Source organism: Canis aureus, chromosome 9, assembly GCF_053574225.1.
Source record: "Canis aureus isolate CA01 chromosome 9, VMU_Caureus_v.1.0, whole genome shotgun sequence".
Taxonomy (NCBI): domain Eukaryota; kingdom Metazoa; phylum Chordata; class Mammalia; order Carnivora; family Canidae; genus Canis; species Canis aureus.
Window position 1 is genome coordinate 62,751,006 of NC_135619.1, and position 24,963 is coordinate 62,775,968.

Genomic DNA, 24,963 nt, shown 5'->3' on the forward strand with positions numbered 1-24,963 from the left:
ACATGACTAGTGACCATATAAATGACATTAAACTTTATTAGCATGGAGAGAAATGCAAATCAAGGACAGAATGAGGCACCCATTTCCATGCCTTTCGTGGACAAAAATGTAAAAAATCCATCTATGACAAGTATTGGGGTTGAATAGAGCCATGAGATCTATCAAACACTGCTGATGGAAATATGAGTTTGGAAAAGCTGACATTAGCTACTAAAGTTGAACAGTCATGTCTCATGACCCAGAAATTCTACTGCTACATATATTCTCAAAATATAGTCTTACATATGTATAAAAATGTTGTGCCCAAGATTGCGAATCCGAGAAAACCACCAAGGAGCCAACACCAATGCAAGTACATGAGGGTTTATTAATAAGCTCGAGTTTGGGTCCAAGTATACCCAACACAGCGGAGCAGGGACTTGGACCCCGAGGGGGGTTACAGCTGGGTTTTTATGGGCTGGTCTAGGGGGTTTTCAGAAGGGATGGAGGAATTTCTTAAGCTCTGTTTTCATTCCAATACAGGACTTTCTGTCTCTGTCAAGGACGTTTTGAGCTCTGCTTTTATTCTAATATGGGACTCTCTGTCAAGGGTGTTCTGTGGTTTTTCCTATAAAGTTCAGCTCTTATTCACAGGGGCCTGAGATGGCTATACTTGTGCTAACACTAAACTTGAGGTGGAATGGCCTTAATTTTCTCAGCCTCCACAAAAAATGTTCACACCAGCCTTGTTTGCAGTAGCAAAGAATCTAAAATTAAGCCAAATGCCTGTTAATGTGAGAGCAAATGAGTATATTATGAAAAAATAATTCATTTCATGGAATATTATGTAGCAGTTAAAAGTGAAGGGATTATAAAAACACATACCAACATGAATGAATCTTAGTAATATAATAGTAAGCAACAAATAAAGCAAGTCTCGGAAAGTAAATAAATCTACAGAAAAAGGGAAGCAACAGAATGACAGATTTTGGAGGGAGAGAGCCAGGTGCATGGGATATTGGAAGGATTCCATCTAGGCAGTGTGGTAGGCAGAATTCTAAAATGACTCCCAGTGATCCCCAGCATTACATAATCCCCTCCCCTTAAGTGTGAGTGGGACCTACAACTTGCTTCTAACCAACACAACACGGCAAAAGGTGACAGGCTGTCACAACTGTGATCAGGTTATGTTACATGGCAAAGATGAAGGGGTTTTGAAGATATAATTAAAATCCCTAACAGTTGACTTTAAGTAATCAAAAGGGATATTACCCTGGTGGGCCTGACCTAATCAAGTGAGTCCTTTAAGAGGATTTAGGGTCAGAGGCTCAAAGCAGCAGACAATCTTTCTCTCCTTTGCTAGGTTTGGAGAAACAAGCTTCCATGAATTTCATAGCCTCGAGGAAATTGATTTTTTCCCTTGTCAAGCTTCCAGGTGAGATCCCAGCTTGTCCATGATCTAAGACTTATAAGACCTAGAGCAGAAGAATCAGCTAAGTTATACCCATATTCCTGCCCCACACAATCGTGACATAAAATATAGATGTTGTTTTAAACTGCTAAGTTTGTGGTAATTATTAATGCAGCAGTAGAAAACTAAGGTAGATATAAAGATTATTGTCAAAAATCTTAGCTTTTGTTTTAAAAAGTAGTCCACCAGTAGTGATTAAATTACTAGTAAGTAATTAAAATTCATTCTGTCTTCTTTTGATAAGATGTAGGGGAAAAAAGCAAAAGTTAAATATTCCATTTATGTCATTGGTTTCATTTGTAGGATATAAAGCACAAGACTAACAAAGCTAATGAGGACAGCATGTCCAAATTCCCTGCTGGGCATATCTCCAGCTCTAAGAAACTGAATGCAGAACTGTGTGGCAGAGAGTCCTTGAAGGCGGTGGCATAGCCTGCAGCACTCTTGGTGACCTGGAAAGGGGGGCACCGGACAGACCATCCAAAGACAGTCACTGATGTGAACACCTTACCTACCTGGACATTCAGTGATGGAGGGTAACTGGCTGATCCCATCAACCCTTTTAATGGAGACCATACTGCTCCTGGATGATAGAGTAGGTAGACATGTGTGCACAGAAAGAAGGCAAAAGGCGGAAGTCACAGGCAGTAGAGGGCTTGTATAAGAAGCTATCATGTGGCAGAAAGAAATTGAGTCAGAACAGCTAGTAGCTGAGTGCAGGAGTAGGGCTGAAGAATGAGAAGTAGTGATGGAGAGCAACTGAGTCATGGACCTGTCCTGCCAAAGGGATAACCAGACAAGGCATCTCAGGTGACCCCAGGGATATTCTTTATTTTCCAGACCTCCCCACTTATCCTAAAAACAAACATCACTTAAACTTGAGATAACATAAGAGTGTCTTTGTTCCTGTCCCTCAAAAGAAAGCGCCTAGTGTAGTGGTGAGGGGCATGAGCTCTAGAGCTAGACTGCTCTAGAGCTGGGTCGGCTTCCAAGCTCCATGGCTTCCAAACAATGTGACCTGAAGCAAGTTAGCTAACCTCTCTGTGCCTCTGTTTCTTTATCTGTAAAGTAGGGATATTATTAATAGGTACCTCATAGGATTGCTATGAGGATTAAATAAATTAATGGTTGAAAGTGCTTAGAGTACTTGACACCTGGCAAGCAGTGTTTGTTGAATAAATAAACTTGTCAAGGAGAGGGGAGATCTCTCCTTCCCTACTCCCTAACATGCCCTCCCATGTGGAGGGACATCAATTGGTGTAACACTCTGGGCTGTTCCCTACCCCTTAATCACCCATTTTCCTGGCTTAGCGCCCAAGGAGATGGAATGACTTATCCAATTGGAGAGTATATCAGTAAGAATTGGGCTCAGCCTTAAGTGACAGGAAATTCAAAATAATGGCTTAAACAAGATAAAGGTCATCTCTCTCCCATACATAAAGTATGAGATAAATAGTAGTCCAGAGCTCCTATTATGTCTCCAGGGCACCCCCCACCAAGCTCCTTCTAGTTTGCATGCTTTCCTTCAAATTCAGTTTCCATTTCCTGGTCCAAATGGACACTCCCATTACATAATCTTGGCAGAAGGGATGAGGAAAACTGGGAGAGAGAAGCTCAGATAATCACTATTCCTAGAAATTAGCACACTTCCTCTTACCCCATTTCTCACCCCCTTGAACCAGGTGACAGGTCACACCCAGCTGCAAGGGATATTGGGGAATGTAGTCTTTATTCTGAGGAGCCACTCTGCCCCCCTGAAAAGTGGGGGTTGTATCACTATAGAGGAAGGGAAGAAGAGATTCAGCTGATAATTATGGCAGTCTCTGCCATAGTGAGATTGTAAGGAACAACTGAGGATGCTTAATTTACACACTTGCCAGGAAAAGGCCATCCTAATCTAGTAGGGCTGAGTCTGTATCTGCCTGATTCTGGGGATTAGTATTAGATGATTGCCTTGGCCACCAGTAGAACCCGTTTTCTCCAATATCATCTTGGATGCCACAAAGGTGACGTACTTATCTCCACCTGGTAAACGAGTTCATCTTGTTTTCATTGTTTCAGAACCCAGGTGGGGAACTGGGGAGATTGTATTACAGACCTTTTCAAAATTCCTGATATAAGGCAAGAAGAGACACACAGAAAAACTGTCAACACACAGAGGAGTTGTATAGAATTCCCTACACTGTGGACTCATGTCACAGAGAGAATCCGGGGTATATTTGTAGCTACATTTCAATTGCAATACTCCCGGATCCAAATTTATTTGGTGGTTAAATATATCTGGATGTACTCTTTTAAGAAGCTCCAGTGAAAGCAATGCCAAGTCACATCCTCCATTCTGGGAAGATTTGATAACTGAGTGGGATCGAGGACTTTACTTTGATGTTAATCCTTTGGCAGAGCTGGCTTTTTTGGATCTGAACTATTCTCTACCATGGACTGTTTTAACATTTAGAAAATGTCCATTTTTAGCAAAATCACAGCAGTGTGAATGTAGCATATTGGTGTGGAGGAGGGTTAAATTTCAACTTGTTATACTAGAAAAGTAAGAAAATCACTGACTTTTAGATCTGGAAAGAAATTTAGAGATCATTGAGCCAACCCCTCTTATTATGGATGAGAAAACCAAAGCCCAGAGAGGGGAAGTAGCATATCCCTGGTCACTCACACTAATCAATTACGGAATTACACAGGAGTCCAGTAGCTGCCAGTCCAACATACTTTCCAGCATATCATACCACACAAAATCCTACTCTATTTTCTTCCACCCTCCACTTTCCCTACAGTCAATAAAATTAAGAAAGAAATGAAGTGGGTTGCTCAAATTCTCTGTGCTTCACTTTTCCATCTATAAAATGAACATAATAATGTCAACCTCACAAGACTATTTATAAAGATTAGATAAGTATGCTGATATTCTAACATGAAGGTAAGTATACCTCAAACGGAGTAAGAACTTGATAGTAGCTTTTATTAAAAGAAGACTTCATATAGAAGGTTAAAAGTGCTAAGCAAGGACTGAGGTTATCATTCAATCAAGAGTAAACAAGCAGTTATTGAACTGCTTTGTAGTGAGCATTGTGCTGGGCTCTGAGGATATAAGGTGAATCTGATAATATTCAAAGGATAAAAGAGGTGATAGGTGACTACATACTATATTAAGGGCAACAATTGAACAGTACAATTTGAGGTGTAAGGTGGTACCAATTAATTTTCTTGGTTTAAGGGTGTGAAATGGGAGGTTAATAAAGACTCCCTCATTGAAGTGACCCTCTGAGAATGGTTTCCAAAGTCAACTAGAAATTTGTCAGGTAGAAGAAGAAATCCCTAAAAGAAGAAATCGCATGTGCAAAGGCCCTAAAGCATGGAACACCATGTTATTCATGGAAAAAATAACAGTGTTCAGAGTTGTTAGAGAATAAGTGCCAAGATAAAAGGAATAGAAGATAAGGTGGCCAGGAACCAGCACATGAAAACTATTCAGTCCATGTTGGGAGCTAAGAGTTTGTCTACAGACAGTAAGGAGCTTTTTGAATATTTTTGAAGAGAGAAAGGTATGGCCAGACTGCCTTTGGTTTAAGTGAGGGAGGAAGCAGGGAAGCCAGATAGGAGATGAGGTCAATACTACAAGGTGTCCACCCATGTCCATTTTCCCTTCTTATATAAAGATTGAAATTTTTACCTGGACATAAGGCTGCCCAGAATGAACTTTACATTTCCCAGCCATCTCCTTACAGTGAGGGGAGGCCAGGTGGCTAATCTTGCCTAATGGGATGTGAGTGTAACTTACATGTGAAAACTCTGGGTCCTACCTCAAAGGAAAGGGATCTACCCTTTCTACAGCTGAGATGTCTACCATTTTTAAATTTTAAAAATTTTTAATTTCAGTGCAGTTGATATGCAGTTCTACATTAGTTTCACGTGTACAACGTGGTGACCCAACACTTCGAAACATTACCCGGCACTTATTGTGATAAGTGTACTATTCATCCCCATAACCTATTTCACTCATGCCCCACCCACCTTCCCCCTGGTGACCATCTGTTTGTTCTCCAGAGTTAAGAGGTTTTTTTTTAGTTTCTCTCTCTTCTCTCTTTTTTCCTTTGTTCTTTTGTTTCTTAAATTCCATATATGAGTGAAAACATATGGTATTTGTCTTTCTCTGACTGGCTTATCTTGCTTAGCACTATACTCTTTAGATCTATCCATGTTGTTGCAAATGGCAAGATTTCTCTTTTTATAAGGCTGAATAATATTCCAATCTTTCTCTCTCTCTCTCTCTCTCTCTCTCACACACACACACACACACACACATCTTCTTTATCCATTCATCTATTGATAAGATATCCACTGTTTAAAAAAAAAAACAACTTTACTGGTAATGGACAACTTTAAAAAAATCCTTTGTTCCTTACACAAATTCCTTACGCAAATTTAGTAAAATGAATTAGAATGGATGAACACGTGAACAGAAAATTAGGATCTTTTCCAGCACACTTCTACATCTTTAGAAGTAATATAATTTCTCCTCTGTTCTCTTTGTTTGATGACTTCACCATTCACCTAGCTTTCAAGCAAAGGTACGTGGGGGGCACAGTTGACACCTTTCTCTTATCTCCTACTTCCTGTGAATGAGACCAACACCTCTTCTCAAATCTGTTGTCTCTATTCCATTCCTTCTGCCCCTGCCTCGGGTCATCTTTCATCTAGGCAGAAAGTCACAATGGCTTCAAACAAGATAGAACTGTTTTTCTCTGCCATATAATGACCTGGGCTGGGATGGGGCCTTTTCCTCTGCAGGGGCTCTGATATCTTCCATTTTGTTGCACTACCGTCTTTAAATGCAATTGTCATCTGCACAGCTCAAGATAGCTCATCATCAAGCCTGAATTCAGGAAGAAAGTAGGGTGAAATGGGAAATGCGAGGGTAGATCTCTTTCCTTTGAGGCAGGACCCAGAGTTTTCACATGTAAGTTACACTCACATCCTATTGGGCAAGATTAGCCACCTGGCCTCCCCTCACTGTAAGGAGATGGCTGGGAAATGTAAAGTTCATTCTGGGCAGCCTTATGTCCAGGTAAAAATTTCAATCTTCCTACAAGAAAGGAAAATGGATATGGGTGGACACCTTGTAGTATTGACCTCATCTCCTATCTGGCTTCCCTGCTTCCTCCCTCACCAGCTTGCCTCTTTTCCTCTACTTAAACCAAAGGCAGTCTGGCCATACCTTTCTCTCTTCAAAAATATTCAACAAGCTCCTTACTGTCTGTAGACAAACTCTTAGCTCCCAACATGGACTGAACAGTCTGCATGTGCTGGTTCCTGGCCACCTTATCTTCTATTCTTTTCATCTTGACACTTATTCTCTAACAACTCTGAACACTGTTATTTTTTCCAATAACATGGTGCTTCATGTTTCATGCTTTAGGGCCTTTGCACATGCAATTGCTGTAAAACACAGAATTCTCCAGACTATGCACAAGAGTGGTAGACCTTTCATTGCTTGAGCTATTGACAGATTATCTATTGGAGCATCTGGGTGACTCAGTTGGTTAAGCATCCCACCTTTGGTTTTGGCTCAGGTCACGATTTTAAGGTTGTGAGAATGAGCCTGTGTCCAGCTCCTTGCTCAGTGCAGAGTCTGCTTAAGTTTCTCTCTCCTTCTCCCTTTGCCCCTCCCCCTGCTCGCTTGCGCTCTCTCTCCTCTCTCTCCCTCTCTCTCTCTCTCTCTCTCAAATAAATAAATATTATTTTAAAAAGATTATCTATTACCTGGCTTGGTGTTGTTTCAGGTTTGTACCGATAGTTGCCTGGAAAAGCAAAGTGTGTGAGGCACACTTTATGCTTAAGATTTCATAAAAGCTCATGTGTTTGCAACTGAGGTGGTGTGAGTAAGAGAATGTCCCTGAAGTGAGAATAATTCCACACAGACCCTCATTTGGTTGTGCCATAATCATCAGGATCCTGATTTAAATTGTCAGGACAAAAAAATATATGTGTGTGTGTGTGTGTGTGTGTGCACATTCCATACATTTAAAAACACAGCCCTGTTTAATCTCTGCAAATTCTCACAGCATACTTTCTTTTTTTGCACTATTTATCCTCCTACACAAGCAGTTTAAATAATCACTCCACATGATATTCCAGACTTCCTGGGTAGAATAGCTTTTCTTATATTGATTAAAAATTCAAAGTCTATCTATAAATCAGGAAAGCCACTTAACATTCATGTTAACATCCATAAGTGTTAGGCTGCCTCAAACATGCCCTAAAAAAAGATTTCTTAAGCATGAAATATACAGGAAGGAAGATCAATAAACTTATTAATTCCATATGTCTTAATGGCTCATTGGAATCATGCTCATTCCTCTGATCTGTCCCCCTCAGAGTGCTCCGTTACCAGTTAAATGAAGGGGTTTCTCAGCTTAGTCAAAGGGAAAGCATCAGTTTAACTAACTTGTATTTGGTGTGGTTCACCAGGTTATTTCCTGAACACTTACTATGTGCAAGATCTTAGGCCTACGGGGATGCAGACATAAATAAGGTACAGCAGTACTCTGATACAGAGTCAAGCAGAGAGCTCAGGGGGCCTAAGAAAGAGATGAATTCCTTAAGGTTGGGATCCAAAAATACTTCCTAAAGATTTCTACATTTGGCCTGTAGAAAAAAGGAAGGGCTGGACACTGGACCTACCAAAGAGGTAGATCTGATGTTCCAGGCAGAAGGAACCAGTTTCTGCAGGTGTTGGAAGAAGAATGCAAGAGCCCCATGGAAGTGGGCTGGAGATACGTTTATGGTCTGATGTGTCCTCCCAACATTCATATGTTGAAGTCCTAACCCCCAATACCTCAGGATGTGACAGTATCAGAAGATAGGGCCTTTATAAAAGTAACTAAGTTAAATGAGGTCATTAGGGTGGGCCCCAATCCTACACAACTGGTTTTCTTATAAAAAGAGGTTAGGGGTACCTGGGTGGCTCAGTCAGTTGAGTGTCCAACTCTTGGTTTCAACACAGGTTGTAATCTCAGGGTGGTGAGTTCAAGCTGAACATGGAGCCTGCTTAAGATTCTCTCTCTCTCTCTCTCTCTCTCCCTGCCCCTCCCCACTATTCCCACCCCTGGCTTGTGCATGCACATTCTCTCTCAAAAAAAGAGAGAGAGAGAGAGAAAAAGTGAGAGAGAGAGAGTATGACACAGACACACAGAGAGAAATCACGAGAGGACACTGGGAAAAGGTGGCCACTTGCAAGCCAAGGAGAGAGTTCTCAAAAGAAACAATCCTGTGACTGTGACACCTTGATCTTGGACTTTCAGCATCCAGGACTGTGAGTGAAACCAAATTTCTGTTGTTTAAGCCACTCAGTCTGTGATTCTTGTTATGGTAGCCCTAGTAAACTAATACAAGGTGTAACTCATCAAAGTTTGTAAAAGATCATCAAATGCATCGCCCTTAACTCTCACATTAACCTTGTGAGGTACATACTATTGTACACACTTAATAAAACTGAGGCTCATGGAGGAAAAGTAACTTGTCCAAAGTCATACATCTATAAGTAGCAGAAAGAAATATAGAGAACTGGAGTCACATTGCACATATTTTTACCCATTTATTTTTTTACTCAGTGGTATTATGCTGAACATCTCCTGTATCACTGAAAATCTGAACTGGTCCATTTAAATTTCCCTATCTCAACTCTGCATAAGCTGCCTGAGAGATCTATATCAGACAAAAAGATCATGAAAACTAAAACTGGTTGGAAATTAGTGATCACCCATGAACACCAAACACCATCATTTGATGAGAACATGAGTCCTGGAAAGGCAGTCCTGGCCTATGAGAATACTCTGGACCTCAGGAACTACAAGAGAACAAAGGGAATGGTAATGACCATGCTCAACGCACAGTCTAGTAAAGGAAAGAAAGAATATTAAATGGTTCACGGCAATACTCAGGAAGCATTGGCAATGGTTTCTACAATTTAGGAGATAAAAATTGGGAATTCTATCCTTGATTCTTATGTAGAGATTATCCAATTCATTCTTTACAACCATTTTCAGAATGGTCTGGGCCATCTTTTCAAGATCATAAGTCAACATCCAGTGAAACCATGCAAGAACCAGTATCCTCCAAGGAGAAAGACAAGAAACCATTCATTACCTTCTGGAAGCTTACTAGCTGGTTAGGGATAACATAACAAAATCTTTTTTAAAAAAATTAAAAAGCAGGACACCTGGATGGCTCAGTCAGTTAAGCATCTGCCTTTGGCTCTGGTCATGATCCCCAGGGTCATGGGATCCAGTCCCACATTGGGCTCCCTGCTCCCTTTCCCTCTGCCCCTTTCCCCTGCTCATGCTCTCTCTCTCATTCTGTCTCCTTCTCTCAAATAAATAAAGTCTTTTTTTAAAAATTAGAAAGGAAAAATACAGGTATACATTTTAAGCAACCTTCAAGTTATTTTTTTAAACAGTCTAGTAAGAGTCAATGTGAAAATCCTTTGTAAGTTTGATGCACTGTAACAGGTTCATCAAAGAACAAATACTGAGTTTTTTCTTCAGGTCAGGCACTGTTTCGTGATTATGTATAACAAAAGGATGCAAATGAGCACGGTGGAGTTCAAACTGAGTTAGTAGTCCGCTGGGAGACCCATAATAAAGGAGCAATCCCAAAGGGTTGAGGGATGCTCCCCCAACACTACTGCAAACATTTTGGATACTCTCATGGCTCGGGAGCATCTTGGACATAGCACAGTTTTAAATTCAGGCCTGGCACTAAATCCCAACTCCACCGTCTCTAGTTATTTGACTCCCTTGAGTCACAAAAAGCTCACTGGTACTGGTAACAGTATACCTTGAAGAGTTCCTAAAAGACTCCAAGATAGTATGTGTAAGATATCTGGACCATATTCAGGGCACTACAAATGGAAATTTTTATTATTCTTATGATCTATATTGGTTTCCTAGGGCTGACATTACCAAGTACTAAAAGTCGGGTAGCTTAAAACAACAGTAATTTTTTTACCATTCTGGAGGTTCGTGAGTCCAAGCAGAGTTGATTCCTTCTAAGGGCTATGATGGAGAATCTGTTTCGTACTGGTCCTAGCTTCTGGTGATATCCAGCAATCCTTGGCATTCCCTGGCTTGTATAGGCATCACTCTGGTCTCTGCCTCCATCTTCACCTGGACTTCTACCTGTGTCTCTGTGTCTCTACATGGTCATGTGTCCTCTGTGTCTCTCTTCTCTTCCTATAAGAACACCATTCATATTGCATTAAGGGCCCATCTATGGTCTCATCTTAACTAATTAAACCTGCAACAAACAAACCTATTTCCAAATAAGGTCATATTGTGAGATGCTGGGAATTAGCAGTTGAACGTAACTTTTTTGGGGGGGGGGGTTGAATTCAGCTTCCCATCCTACTTTATCACAGAGCAGCCAAGTGACCCTGAATGAGGCACCGCCTCTGATCCTTAGTATCTTCATGTATAAATAAAGATGATAATAATAATATCGACCTTATAAATTGCCCTGAGAATTAAGACAGACTATAAGTGAGATGGCTCTGGGAACTATGGAGCATTATATAATTTTTTTATAAATTTATTTTTTATTGGTGTTCAGTTTGCCAACATACAGAATAACACCCAGTGCTCATCCCGCCAAGTGCCCACCTCAGTGCCCGTCACCCAGTCACCCCCACCCCCCGCCCACCTCCCTTTCTACCACCCCTAGTTCGTTTCCCAGAGTTAGGAGTCTCTCATGTTGTGTCTCGCTTTCTGATATTTCCCACTCATTTCTTCTCCTTTCCCCTTTATTCCCTTTCACTATTTTTTGTATTCCCCAAATGAATGAGACCATAATGTTTGTCCTTCTCCGATTGACTTACTTCACTTAGCATAATACCCTCCAGTTCCAACCACGTCGAAGCAAATGGTGGGTATTTGTCGTTTCTAATGGCTGAGGAATATTCCATTGTATACATAGATCACAGCTTCTTTATCCATTCATCTTTCATTGGACACCAAGGCTCCTTCCACAGTTTGGCTATTGTGGACATTGCTGCTATAAACATTGGGGTGCAGGTGTCCCAGCATTTCACTGCATCTGTATCTTTGGGGTAAATCCCCAGCAGTGCAATTGCTGGGTCGTAGGGCAGATCTTTGAGGAGCCTCCAAACAGTTTTCCAGAGTGGCTGCACCAGTTCACATTCCCACCAACAGTGCAAGAGGGTTCCCCTTTCTCCACATCCTCTCCAACATTTGTGGTTTCCTGCCTTGTTAATTTTCCCCATTCTCACTGGTATGAGGTGGTATCTCATTGTGGTTTTGATTTGTATTTCCCTGATGGCAAGTGATGCGGAGCATTTTCTCATGTGCTTGTTAGCCATTTCTATGTCTTCCTCTGTGAGATTTCTGTATATAATTTAAGCATAAGTATTACAGTCTGGATGCCTATTCTACTCCGAGCACTCTGCTTCTGCAGCTCCTATGAACCATGGGGTACTGCATGGTTCCTTGCTTGCCTTCCATGGTCCCAAATAGGACATTTTATTAATCATTAACTCGAAGTGAACTAAATTATGCCTGTGAATGATTGGACTACTGCAATTGAGTTATCTGACAATTTCCATGCAAGTCACGGGGCTAACATAATGTAGTGTGACAGCTCTTTCCTGAAGCACGTTCTCAAAATTTGATTATTCTGAGTAAGAAAACGTTCATTGGGAGCCTCACTCAGATTGCACGAGGGCTGTTCAGCATCCATATGGAGAGATTAGGCTTTGGGAATGAGAACCCAGAGAGCGGCCAGGCCACCTATCAATCATCTTTCTCAGGCTCCAAAGGGAATAGAATTGATGTGTGGTGCCCTACCTTCTGCAGAATTAGGGACTGTGGTAGCCCAGGAATCAGGATATCCACTATTAGTCATAAACAGGAGGAGAGGGACGCCTGGGTGGCTCAGTAGTTAAGCATCCAGCTTTGGCTCAGGTCGTGATCCTGGAGTCCTGGGATCGAGTCCCACATCAGGCTCCCTTCATGGAGCCTGCTTCTCCCTCTGCCTATGTCTCTGCCTCTCTCTCTCTGTGTCTCTCATGAATAAATAAAATAAAATTTAAAAAAAACAAACAGGAGGAGACTGTATTTTGATTCCACAAAAAAAAAATTTAAAGTAAATTGGTCTTTTTTTTTAAGATTTTATTTATTCATGAGAGACACAGAGAGAGAGAGAGAGAGAGAGGCAGAGACACAGGCAGAGGGAGAAGCAGGCTTCCTGCAAGGAGCCCATTGTGGGACTCGATCCCGGATCCCAGGATCACACCCTGAGCTGAAGGCAGATGCTCAACTGCTGAGCCACCCAGGTGTCCCTAAATTGGCCTTTGACTCTCACAGACTAGGCACATTCGTGCCCTCAAAATATCCTTCACTCAGGTTCCTCATTCCACTAGTATTTACTTATCACGTATTGCCAGTGTCCTTTTAGTGAAACAAAAAAACAAAACAGAGTACCTAGGCATTTGGTTCATCCTCACTGGATTCTGTACTAGAAAATGTAACTTCTCTTCTATTTCCACGTGATGCTTCTTATCATGAGTTACTACACCCCCACCAGTGCCCCCAAACGACCTTCACAGTACCATGGTGAACACTTAGTGCTGTAGAGGCTAAGACTGGGGTTTTCATCAGCCTGAAATGGCAGGGATCCGAATGAGGAAAATAGGGAAAGGTGATTTCAGAACCACTTGGAATGGCATGCACAAGACACTGGGTCAAGGCTGCATAGACGGGGCTTGATTCTACTCCTCCCCAGCTTGTCTTTCCCCAGAGGAGAAAGCCCAGGACAGCTGCAGTCACCACAGGCCACATGGCCTGGAAATCCACCACCAGTGGCCCCCCACTGGACCTTCTTACAAAGGCATTTCAACTCATATTAAGGCACTGATCCAAGGTTGGAGCAAAACAGCACCAGACATTCATGTGAACTACTCCTGACAGATGGTCCTGAAGCCAGTGGGAGAAAGCAAAATACTGGACAGAATTTCAGTAACATGAAAAGTTGAGGTAAATGAAAATCACAGTCGCTCCACCTCTAGCACAATAACCATAGATATGGGCTGTGGTGAGCAGAATCCTAAAGATCACACACACATGCCTCTCTTGATTACTCTTCAAACAGGAACACTGGTACTGCCTTGAAGGCATTTTACAGGTGTAATTAAAACTTCAAGTGCCAAGTCCGTGGACCTTAAGACAGAAACTCATCAAGTCTTGTGAGCCCTTTCCAAGCAGAGTTTCCCCAGCTGGTAGCTCAAGAAGTATTCTATCAAGCACCATTGCCGGCCTGAAAATGCCAAAAGTGGTGAGAAGGCCCCTGCCAGCAGCCAGCAAGCCAACAGGGACCTCAGTTCTGCAGCTGCAAGACCTTGGATTCTGCTAACAAATGGAATGAATTTGGGAGAGCACTCTGCACTCCAGGTGAGAACACAGCCAACCACCACCTCCTTTTGGGCTGGAACCCAGGCATCCACGCCAGAATTCGGACCCAGGACTATGAGCTGGTAAATGCATACTGTTGTATCAGCTTTATTGACACTTTGTCTTACTATAAAATTCACCATTTTAAAGTGTAAATTCAGTAGTTTTCAGTATACACAGAGATGGGCAACCACAGAACCATCTAATTTCAGAACATTTTTTACCACCCCAAAAAGAAATTCTGTACCCATTAGCAGATCCTCTCCATCCTTCCAGTCCCTGAAAACCACTAATGTACTTCATTTCCATGAATTTGCCTATTCTGGATGTTTCATATCAATGGAATCATACAGTATGTGGCCTCTCATATTTGGTTGCTTACATTTAGCATATTATTTTCAAGGGTCTAACCGTGGTAGCATGTATCAGGATTTCACTCCTTTTATGACTGAATAATATTCCATTGTATGAGTATATCACATTTTGTTTGTCCAATCATCACTTAATGGACATCTGGATTTTCCCACTTTTTAGTTATGAATATTGCTGCTATTCTTATTTGTGTACAAGTTTTCTGTGGACATGCGTTCTCATTCCTCTTAGGGTATATACCTAGATCAGAACTGCTGAGTCAAGGAGTAATTCTACATGTATCATTTTGAGGTACTACCAAACTGTTTTTGCTGAAGTGGCTGCAACATTTTACCATCCTGTCAGTAATGCAGGAGGGTTGTAGTTTGCCTATATCCTTGCCACCACTTGTTATTGTCTTTTTTTTATTATAACTATCCTAATGGGTGTGGAGTAGTATTTCCTCGTGGTTTTGACTTGCATTTCACTACTGACTAATGATGCTGAGCATCTCTTCATGGGCTTTGGGCCATTTCTGTACCTTCTTTAGAGGAATGTTCTATTCAAATATGTTGGGTTGGGTTTCTTTGTTTTTTGTTTTTTTGTTTTCAGGAAGCTGCCAGACAGGCCAAATACTGACAATTCTCTGGAGACTCTTGGAAACCTCCAAACCTTTTCAGTTGCCTCGAGTGGAGGTGAGGCTGCTGCTATTCCCAGTGACAACAGCAAGGCTGTTGGTTTTCAAAGCTTCTGTGAAGCTTGGGATGGGAGATGGGAGTAGGGCACTTTAAAATGCCCTAAGTTCACTGTTTATGCTAAGATTCAGCTGGTATTCTTGAATTAATTCACCTCAGACCATTGAAAGCCTTTGGTTAATTTTACAGAGTTCTGAAAAAGTTAATTTTGGCAATTTTTGCCAGGGTTCCCTTTGCTTTTATAGATGAGATTTTCAGAGGCCCTTATTCTTGCCATTCCTAAAGAACTTCCTCCTGGGTCTCACTTTAAATGACTAAGTTTGTGGTAATTGTAGTAGCAATAGAAAAACTAATCTATGAGTCAAGGCCAAGGACACAACTGAACCACAGAGCTTGGGTCTGAGCTCTCAATATGTCAGGACTACTGTGACTCTCTGTGGTGGCCTCTGGTTTACCTCTTTTGTGGTTTCTTCTTTAGCTCTTTTTTTCCTGGTGCTCTAGAAGATCCTCCCCTCCAATTCAGGAAGAGAAAACCCTAGGCAAAAATCTTTCATGTTTTAGAAATATCTTTCCATGATGCTTGCTTTCAAAGTGGCAAGCAGTTGTTTTGTTTATTCATTCAGCAAACATGTATCATGCAATGGCCAGGGTGACCAACTATCCTACTTTGCCTAGGATGTTCCAGTTTATAGCACTGATAATGCTTCGTTCCAAAAAATAATTCAGTCACTAGAAAACTGAAATAGTTTGAAACCTTAGAATTGCTCAGGCCTCTGGTCTAGGGCAGGGGTCAGGAAACTTTTTATGTAAAGAACCACCAAGAAGGATTTTCGGCTCTATAGTCCAGATGGTCTCTCACAACTATTCAGCTTTTGTGTTTGCAACACAGAAACAGCCATAGACGGTGTGTAAACAAAAAGACAAGTCTATATTTTGATAAAACTTTTAAAAATAGACGGCCATCCAAGAAAATATACATAGGGCCAATACACCTATAAAACATTGCTCAACATCCTTATCCACCAGGGAAATAAAAAAAATCAAATATACATCAAAGCCCCAATGATAGATCACATCATGCCCACAAGCATGACCACCATCAAGTAGACAGACAGTAGCAAGTGCTGACAAGGATGCAGAGACATTGGGAGTCCCCTTGTTCTACTTGTAAGACTGTAAATCAAAAGAGCCACTTTGAAAAATAGGTTAGTGGTTCCTCAAGATGATGTTGAGCCTACAGTTACCAGTTGATTCAGTGACACCACTGTAGGTATGTGTCTAAGGGAAAACCCACATCCTCAGAAAACTTGTGCCCTGGCATTAATAGCAGCCCAGGAGGGGAACTGCTGGGTCAGATGGTGTGTCTCCTCACTCACATGTGGATTAGCACTCAACTAAAAACACAAAGGCCTTCTCTGCAGCTCTCTGGAGCATTGTTTCCTTCCTTTCTCTCCAAATTACAGCCATGTTGGTGCTCCCCGATTCCTGTTCCTGTCTCCATCTCTCAGGGAGACTGTCAGGTGGGATTTGGGTTCCTCCTTCTGGTGCTGCACTCTAGAAACTGAACCCAGGCAGTACACTGTGAGCGTAGGGCTCACCCCTTTCCCTTCTGTCAAGGACCACAGACCAGTGCTGCCTGGGGCCCAAGGTCAGGCATCATCAAATCATACATGCTGCTATTTCTCAGTTGCATGAGATGGGAGGGTCAATTCAATCTGTTATCCCATCATGACGAAGCAGGAGCTCAGTTTTTCCTGCTTTTGAACTTTACAGAAATGGATCCAGACAGCAGGCGTTCTTTTGTCTCTGGCTTCCTTTGTTCAACATTCTGTGAGGACCAGCCGTGTTGTTTCAAGTAGTATTCATTCCTTCATTTTCATTGCTGGCTTCTGTTTACATCTATTTATTGATTTCTTGCCATGTGTGCCAGGAACTGTGCCAAATTCTAAGGATACGAGTTTGATCAAGATATAGTTCCCACTCTCAAGAAGTATAAAACCCAGCACAGAGATTCAACAAACTAGAGCTCATCATCAAACCCAGCCTGCTGCTTGTTTTTTTAAATAAAATTTTATTGGACACAACCATACCCATTCATTTATACATTATCTATGGTTGCTTTCATGCTACGATGGCAGAGTTTTAGTAGTTGTGAGAGGAACCACATGCTAGCCCACAAAGCCAAAGATGTCTACTATCTGACTCTTTCTAGAAAAAGAAACTGCTGATCCCTTGTCTAGTGGAGAAAGCAGGGAGCTTCTTACTATAACACAATACAATGTGGACACCGAGGCTGAAAGAGGCTAAATGACCTACTTAAACTTACGCAGATCTGTCCAGTGGTATGCTGGCAAGCATTTAACAACTGGCTCTCAAAAAAATAAATTTTAAAAACCATATATGAACACATTATAGCTTTATTATAAATTATAAAGAGTACGTATACCATATCTTATAAATAATAATATATTGTTTTTTTACAGAATTACACAGCTCTGTACTAGACTAAAAACACTATTGATTGCCTAGCTCTAGGGTAGAGGGATGTTAAAATGTATAGGTTTCTTTTTGAAGGCATTAAGAAAGTTCTAAAATTAGATCCTGGGTGCAGTGAAATGCCAGGACACCTGCACCCCGATGTTTATAGCAGCAATGTCCATAATAGCCAAACTGTGGAAGGAGCCTTGGTGTCCAATGAAAGATGAATGGATAAAGAAGCTGTGGTCTATATATACAATGGGATATTACTCAGCCATTAGAAACGACAAATACCCCCATTTGCTTTGATGTGGATGGAACTGGAGGGTATTATGCTGAGTGAAATAAGTCAATCGGAAAAGGACAAGCATCATATGGTCTCATTCATTTGGGGAATATAAAAATTAGTGAAAGGGAATAAAGGGAAAGGAGAGAAAATGAGTGAAAATATTAGTGAGGGTGACAAAACATGAGAGACACCTAACTCTGGGAAATGAACAAGGGGTAGAGGAAGGGGAAGTGGGCGGGGGGTTGGGGTGACTGGGTGATGGGCACTGAGGGGGGCACTTGGCAGGATGAGCACTGGGTGCTATGCTATATGTTGGCAAATTGAACTCCAATAAAAAAAAATTTTTTTAAATAATAAAATTAGATCCTGGGGATGGTTGTGCAGCTCTGTCCTAAGAACACCCCTGAACTGAAGAGCTTTATTCAGGTCATCTACTTAGTGTCTCTGGGGGCTCGCCTATTCTGAACATTTCACATTGACGAAACCTAAAAATATATGGTCTTTTGGGACTGGGTCTTTTGGGACTGTCAATTTCATAGGCTCAACTGATTCTCGCAGAATGCTTTCCTTGATTGGCTGAACATTTATACCCATAGGCAACCAATGGCCACAACTGATGATTGAATGTCATTCCAACATGGTCATGATACTTCCATTTCTATTCAAGAGTAGAGAAACAGCAAGGACATATGTCAGAACTTCATTCACCAATGAGCAACTCCTGTGCTCAACAGCGTGACAGTTTTTGAATGTTGAAGTCATGTTCCCTCAGTACTTTATGTCTTTCACAATGAAACAGCCATAAACACAGGGCTCTTTTACGTTTAATCTTGATTATTAGCATTTTCCTCATTACTTTTTGAGTCTAGACCAGAGATCAGCATTCTTAAAAGGATGCACAGTAAATATTTTAAGCTTGTGAGCCACACACTTTCTCTTGCAACTTATTCAGCTCTGCCCTTGTCTGCCCTGAAAGCAGTGCTAGATCATTTGTAAATAAAATAGATGGGTCTGCATTCCGCTAAGACCTAATTTACAAAAACAGATTGAAGGCCCGCAGGCCATGGTTTGCCAGTGCCTGGGTCTAGACAGCCAAGAATATAAATAAAGGACCCAATTTATACTGTGCCCTAATCCCGGAATTTCAAAATACTAGTAAGACATCAGTGAATGCAAAGTTAGGAAGACACACACACATAGGGGGAGGGTGGCATGTGTTCTATAATACAAGGAAAGAGGTTAACAAAGTACTGACAGCATAGCACTTCAGACGAGATTCGTGGAATATATAAGGCATTTTTTAAAAGATTTTATTCACTCATTCACTAGAGACACAGAGAAAGAGGCAGAGACATAGGCCAAGGGGGAAGCAGGCTCCCTGCAGGGAGCCCGATACGGGACTCTACCTCAGGACCCTGGGATCACAACCAGAGCCAAAGGCAGACGCACAACCACTGAGCCACCCAACCATCCCATATAAGGCATTTTAATATTCCATCTTCCTGCGTCATTACTAATGCTGTTTGCTCTGGCCATTCTCCCTATACATAAAATTTCATATTTTATTCACCAGACCAATAAGTGGTTGTAGAACACCAATTTACATTTTAAGTGACTGAAGACCTTGTATTTTCTAACAAAATGATGATTCTTGAATCAAATGGCCCAAATAGATTTCAAAGGTGCAAGGAAAGTAAGTTTCTAATAAACACATGGGACAAAACTTCCTCCAGCGACTGATTCCTTTCTGCCATCCTAAAGGGAAATGATTCGTTTACAGCAATCAAGCGCAGGTATTTCTCTAGTTAATTTACCCCCGATTACACTGAAATTCAGTGACACCTGAAATAATCAGACCAAGTGTCCTCAATGATTTAATATAGTTTATTTTAAAATTTTAATCTAACATACTGAGATATAACATAGGATGATACTGTGGATAATAACAGGACTTGACCAGAATTCCTTATTAATAAGAATTTGATGAGCACTCGCAAGATGCCAGACACTCCAGGAAGTAACGTGAAGGATACAGACATGAGACACTGCTTCCTTCCTCTCCATTCCTGCTTCTCACACTCCAGTTTATGCCTCTGGCCATATAAGAATGGCTGCATTTAATACCACTTCTTATACCATTCAGTGCACCCAGCACACTACCGGGTCCATATTCCTAAAATATAGCTTCTGTGAGAACACTTGCCTGTTCAAAAAGTGCAGACTCCTCAGCCTGGTATTCAAAGTTCTCAACAGTGAAGCTCTTTTTCTATTTTGGCTTCCCCTACACACATTTTTCCTCCAAGCCTTACTTTTCCCCGTCAATATATCTTCACCATTGGGACCACCACCCTTTTGCACATGCTGTTCTCCCTGCCTGGAATATTCTGCAACAAAGAATCCTCCGGGAACCCTGGGTGGCGCAGCGGTTGAGCGCCTGCCTTTGGCCCAGGGTGCGATCCTAGAGACCCGGGATCGAATCCCACGTCGGGCTCCCAGTGCATGGAGCCTGCTTCTCCCTCTGCCTATGTCTCTGCCTCTGTGTGTGTGTGTGTGACTATCATAAATAAATAAAAATTTTAAAAAAAAAGAATCCTCCCCATCCTTCTGATTAAAGCTTTAGTCAGGTTTCTCATCTTAACCCCACCCCTACCCCCAGCTAAATCCATAAGGATCTCTCTGGCTTTTGACTTCCCTCCATTTTTTATTCTTACTGCAATCTCTTCTCCATGTGGTGGAATTAGTATGAACTATCAACTCTATCAACTCTATTAGAGAGGGCTCTGTTAGAAACCCAGTTTAAGTAAGGCTTGACCCCCACACGCACACAAAAGATCTTTATTGGAAGAATAGTGAGGTAACTTACATTATTAAAGGATTAAACAATTAAATGGCCAAGGGCAGAGGTGCAGCTGAAATTCAAGAGCAATCAGAACAAGGCATTTCCTGGACTTCCTCTATGTATTGCCTCTGCTTCTCATGGGTAGACCTCGTTTCTTCTCAAAGTGGATGACTTCTTGCATGACAGGAAATAAGGCATCCTACAGTTGCTGAATGTCCCACTTAGCAATGTCTTCTTACCCTCAGACTAGAAGGCTTATTTTTTAGAGTCCATTTAGAAAGATACTAGGAAAGGATTCAAGCTGGCTTGGCATAGGCCAAATACCCATTCTTGAATCACACAACTGTAATGAAGGGGCAGTGTCATTAGTATTTATGTAGCTACTGAGATACCAACCCCTATATATGCAGGGCTGTTCCCAGAGTAAAAGGAATCTTTATGCATAAGGCAATAATCCTAAAAGGTGTCTTATATACTCCACACCTCGACTTCCCAGTGGTAAGTACTGTGGGTAGGCATGTGCGTGTGTGCACAAGCGCGTGCACACACACACACACGCACAGTTTTCAGGAGACCTGAGTGCCATAGTCATAAATGAGAACAGAGTTCTCACTGACATAACACTAGACATGTCCTCTGAGAACTAAGGTAGTTATCAGGATCCTCTCAGTGCCCCAGGACCATTACTTGTGATGCCATTTGTCAGCTCCTTCAGACCTAGCACTCTACAGTAAGGGTTTTAGATCCCTAAAAGCATAGCTACTACTGCATCCCTATTCTGTAGGTCTCTGAAACCCTAGCAAGGGAGCCAAAGTGGGGTTATGGCAGTCTCTAGTCCCCAAACTATTCAGAGCTACTGGATTTGCTCCATTTTATCTCCAGATCCACTCTCCAAGCTGTTCTGTGCCTTGCAAAGCTGCCGCAGGTAGACCACATGAGAGGGTTGGCTTTCTCTCTAACTTCTGTGGAGTATAGCTACTATAGACCAGAGAGAGGAAGAAGAGTAAAGTCAGAGCATTTGTCCCTCCAGCTTTCTCCCTGTGGGGTTGTCATGGGCTGACTGCATCTGTTAACTGAAGATCACTGTTCTTCTCTTTCCACACAGCCTCTCTGTCTCCAAGTTCCATTAACCTCTCATAGTTCTGTTCTCTACTCCCCAGTTCTTGTCTTGGGTCATGACATGTAACAAAGCTAGAATACCTTAAGTAGATTTTGGCAATTCAGCTCAATACGGTAGGAGAATCTTTGGGAATAATTCATTGGAACTATGCAAAGGGGAGTTTCACATTGTCCATATCCAAGGGCTGCTTGCCCCACTGCTCTACCTGAAGGATCTGAAGATTTTACCCCTCACTCCTCACCCATTCACCATTACACCACTTCATTCTCTTCCAGAGGAGAAAATGGTAGAACTGAGTGACTTAGGAAAACTCCTGGAATTCTGAGGTAGGATCCTGGGACCAAGGAAATAAATAGAAGAGTTAGCTAGGGCAGAAGCAGGGGTCTAAGATGAAAGATAGTTTCCCAGTATACTGCAAGAGGACTGAACATAATAGACTGCCCACCAGACCCAGGACACAGGGCATAGGACCATGGAGGAGCCTGGAATGAATTGGATAAAACAGGAACTACTCACAAATCCTCCCTCCCACCATGGACCAACAATGTACTCAAGAATGAAATTCAGGGATCCCTGGGTGGCTCAGCAGTTTAGCACCTGCCTTCGGCCCAGGGTGTGATCTTGGAGTCCCGGGATCGAGTCCCACGTTGGGCTCCCTGCATGGAGCCTGCTTCTCCCTCTGCCTGTGTCTCTGCCTGTGTCTCTGCCTCTCTCTCTCATGAGTAAATAAATAAAATCTTTAAAAAAAGAATGAAATTTAAACCTGAAGTCAAGAATTCTTGAATATTCTTCTGGAATCTGAAATATGTGTAACCTGCTAGGAGCTAATTTTTTTTAATAATCTAATGTCTCACTCCTCCCTTCCCTTGTGAAGAAACTAGTCCCCTGTTAAATTACTTTGAGTACAGCACCAAGGGAGTCATTTTTCAGAGCCATAGCCACTGATCTTCTAGAAGACAGGCAGCCTCTTCGTGATGACCCTGCCTAGTCACCTGGATCACTAAAGTAAATAGACAAATGGATGGATGGATAGATAGACAGATAAAGGGCTTTTAAAAATAATCTTTTTAAATTAGGTTCCATTCCAAATAAATTCCACTAGAGTAAAACAATATGACAGTGAGATTGAAATAGTCACATTTTTCTCTGTAAGGATCACTTTCCCAGAGGAAAATACAATAGAAAATTAATAAGCAAACAGGCCAGCTGCAGCCAAGGCACTCTCTTGAAAGCTAGGAGGGCATATATTCATTTTCCATTGCTGCTGTAACAAATGACCACCAATTTAGTGTCCTAAAGCAACACAAATCTGCTATGTCTCAGTTCAATAGGTAGGATGAGCTCACCTGGCTCTTCTCCTCCCAGATCTTAAGGCCCAAATCAAAGTGTTGGCCAGCTTCAGCAATTCTGTGGAGGCTCTCAGAGAGCATGGGCTTCCAGACTCATTCAGGTTGTTGGAGAATTCAGTTACTTTTGGTTGTAGGACTGAGATCCTTGTATCATTTGTGGCTGTCAGCCAGAGGTTGTTCTCAGCTTCTAGAGCCTTGATTATGGTTCTCTTCATCTTTAAAGCCAGCAATAGTGAGTAACATGCTTCTCACGCTTCAAATTCCTCTTTCTTCTTTGGTCACATTCTTTTGTCTCCAGCTGGAGAAAGTTCACTGCTTTTAAAGGCTTGTGTGATTAGATAGGTCCCACCTGAATAATCCAGAATAATCTCCCCATTTTCCCATTGTAAGGTCTGTAACCTTAATTAAATCTACTAAGTCCCTTTTGCCCTGTAATGTAACATATTCACAGTTTCTAGGGATTAGGGTGTGGACATCTTTGGGGGTCATTCTTCCTCCCACAGAGACACTGAAGCTGGGTCACGGCCAAGTGTGGGGAAGGAAGCGGTATAGACCACAATTGATACCACTTTCTTACATGGGTTTTGGGGGGGTTTTAGTTATCTTATTTAGTACAACATCCTGGGAAAACGCTGTGAAAATAAATGTCAATTTTATATGCTTTTCTGATTATATAGAAATATGTGATATACATAAAATATATATACAGTCAAAGCCTTGGAGTTCCATGTTTAGCTCATTCAATTTATGGAAAATATCTACCACATAACCTAGTCAGCAAAGCCAGTCCTCCTTATCAAGTTAATCAATCAAATCAGACTTACTGTCAGGAAAACAAAAAACAACTCTGACTTAATTAGTTATCCAAATAAATCCATGAGTTATTTGCTGAAATAACAATCTGCTAAAAAAAGACACAAATCACAATAGTAAGCTTACAATACTGTAAGATATACTACTAAAAGTTGTCAAGATTAAAACTACATAGATTCATTAACTTATGAATTTTTATAAGTTGTAAAACCAAGCATAAATCTATTTGCTGTTTTTCATTATTTAACTTGTAATAGCTCAAAATTTAACATATGGTTAAAAATAAGTTCTTTGTGAAGAAAGCCTGGGAGAAGAAGCAGGTGGATAGGCATGTGTATACCAAATGCAGGTTTTAGGCTTTTTGGGGAATGTCATGAAGGGAATTACCTTGACAAAATGGTAGTTTCCAACTATGTTCTCAGGAAAGCTATCTCAAGGGTCACAGAACAGAAAGGTTCACCAACCAAATTAAAATACTTAAATCACAGAGGTTATTTCATCAACTTGAAACACAGCAAGAAGCAAGAGAAAGAGATGGGGTAAGCTAACACACTGAGCATAGGATACAATCAGATGAACTTCTCCATCAGGCGATTTAGTAATAGACATGACATTTGGAGGCCCACAAAACTTTTTAAATTTCTTTTAAAATCAGAAGGGGGGAAAAAAAAGTATAATCCAGCCTAGATTATACTAGTCTTCCTTTCAATGTAGTAGTAAAATATAATTTTTAATATTTCTTGGAGGAAGAAGGGGCCGAGGAAGAAAGGCCCTAGTGCCCAGGACCCAGGACAGACGTCCTGGAGCTCTGGATGGGACAACACTGCCTAAATCTTGGCTCACACAATATTCACGTCCTGTCTTTCCTGTGCCAATATGCCCCCACTGATGGTGGGATTGTGAAAACCAGAGTTGAGGTTTGAACAGAGTGCTCAGCATACAGTGCCGGGAGCCAGTATAAACACCAAGCTCCACCTGAGAGACTCAGGACAGGGATGCCTGGCCACAGCGACAGCCTGGCAGTTAGCCTGCTCCACAGCTCTGGGCTTTGACTGAGTTTCTTAGGCAGAGTACATGTGGGGCCAGAATTAGGACCCAACTGGGAACTT

The 24,963-nt window shown here is 41.6% G+C and overlaps 1 long non-coding RNA gene across 2 annotated transcripts in view; it reads right to left on the reverse strand.

The window, feature by feature from the left end:
- Window positions 1–16: 16 nt before the first annotated feature.
- Window positions 17–24,963, reverse strand: part of LOC144321009 (uncharacterized) — a 59,096-nt gene continuing 34,149 nt past the window's right edge. Inside the window, exons 1-2 of one of the 2 annotated variants that reach the window (XR_013386700.1) lie at window positions 11,334–12,533; window positions 17–10,692 (exon numbers count right to left, since the gene is read on the reverse strand). This is a non-coding gene — a long non-coding RNA (uncharacterized LOC144321009). Of the gene's footprint in view, window positions 10,693–11,333; window positions 12,534–24,963 lie in introns of those variants that run through there. The other variant, XR_013386701.1, reaches the window with a different exon arrangement.